Here is a 1,624-nt window from a genome sequence, read left to right as displayed (position 1 = left end):
AGAGTAAGCAGAAAATTTTTTTTATTGCACATACATGAAAAGGGTTTGTTCACCTTGCACTTAAATGCTTTATCCCATTTATGTTTTCATCAACAATATTTTACCAGATAAGTGCCTCAGAAGCAGGTATACCGTGTTCATTTTTGTTCCCCTATTATGCATTGTGAGCTTCCCTGATAGCTCAGCTGGTCCTGGGGCGGGAAGATCCCCTGGAGAAGGGCACGGCTACCCACTCCAATATTCTGGCCTGGAGAATTCCATGGACTACATAGTCCATGGGTTTGCAAAGAGTCGGGCAGAACTGAGTGACTTTACTTTCAATGTGCATCGTAATAGCTCAAAAAATATTATTAAATTAATGAGTAGATAGGGTATATGAAAAGAGAAAAAAATAAGTTAATTGGAATTAGTCCAGAATTGTCTGGAGAAGTCAGTTGCCTGGATGGTAAATTCTGATTTTCTCTTCACCCATGCTAACTATCAAGGACTGTATATTGATCTCTGTATAGAATGTTTTTAAATCAATTAACAAGTTTCTGTGTGATTAGTAATACTAAAGAGCTAAGGGTCAGAAGGTACCTGGTGTTCTGCCCTTAACAACAACAGATTCTTCCAGCAGACCAAGAGACTGTAATTGGGCTATAGTTGTGTGACCTGTTGTCAGATGTGGTTGGTGCTTTTGTCATTGAAAGGAACTAAGAACTCTTATTTTTTTCTTGTTTCCTTACAGATGCCAGACCCTGGAAGACTTTTCTTCCTGCTACAGTGTGTTCTTCATTTTTTTTCTCCTAATCTAATTATAGAAAGATAAACTGTCTGTGACTTGCAAACTGACAAGTACCTTTTTTTTTCCCTCCCTGCCGTGAGTCCTTACTCATTTGATACAAGAAAAAACCCTCATGCTCAGAAGAAATGTTTCAAGTAAACCATCATTGTAGACAGCTTGATAATTTGGTTAAGTGCCTGCAGCCCCAAGATCAGAATTCATATCCCATTCTGCATTAATGAAACAGAATCATCTAAAGTTACGTTAAAGGATCCAGCTAAAGCAGGCAAGAAATTTGGATTGGAAAAAGTAACTGTGTTTGTGTTCTCTGACTCACATGAACCAAATTCCTTCTAGCATTTATAGGAATGGACCTTTTCTGATTAGTGCATCTGTTTACTGAGTCTTTGATGTTGATAGCATTTATATATAGAAATATACCCCATTCTTATTTAGAATTCTTAGGACATCTTGTTCCCTAAACTTTTCTAACTTAGGATAGGTTTCTTTTCTCTTTCCCACATTTCAGCTAGAAATTGTACTAGCTGTCAAGGTAGGTGTGGATTATGTAGGAGTGAAGATTAGAATGAAGAGGAGGAACCAGTGTACATGTGGAGAAGAGATAGGCTTTCCACCTGTGTGTGAAATTTGATTAAGCTCAAAGCTGAAATGTGTGAAGGCCCTGGGATGTGTGTGTAAAAAGTTAGATTTCTGAAATACCCAAGGCTCTGGCTATCCTAGCATCTTTTTGGCCCTCAAAAGGAGACTTCATGATCTCCCAGACTAGTTCTTTATTTGGTTGGTTGGTTGCAGATTTGGTGTGGTTTGAGTTTAAAACTGTCTGGCACGGGAAGGGAT

At 38.4% G+C, this 1,624-nt stretch overlaps 1 protein-coding gene across 1 annotated transcript in view; it reads left to right on the top strand.

Annotated features, from left to right (window-relative positions):
• The window catches only part of GTSF1 (gametocyte specific factor 1), a 16,700-nt gene extending 15,870 nt beyond the window's left edge, over nt 1-830 (top strand). Inside the window, exon 9 of the mRNA XM_010857984.1 lies at nt 731-830. The gene's annotated coding sequence lies outside the window, so the exon portion shown is untranslated. The remainder of the gene's footprint in view (nt 1-730) is intronic.
• The last annotated feature ends 794 nt before the right edge of the window (nt 831-1,624 follow it).

The sequence above is a fragment of the Bison bison genome, unplaced genomic scaffold (assembly GCF_000754665.1).
Source record: "Bison bison bison isolate TAMUID 2011002044 unplaced genomic scaffold, Bison_UMD1.0 scf7180017864383, whole genome shotgun sequence".
In the NCBI taxonomy this organism is placed as follows: domain Eukaryota; kingdom Metazoa; phylum Chordata; class Mammalia; order Artiodactyla; family Bovidae; genus Bison; species Bison bison.
The sequence above is the reverse complement of the archived record's forward strand: the minus strand, read 5'-3'. Positions and strand labels throughout refer to the sequence as shown.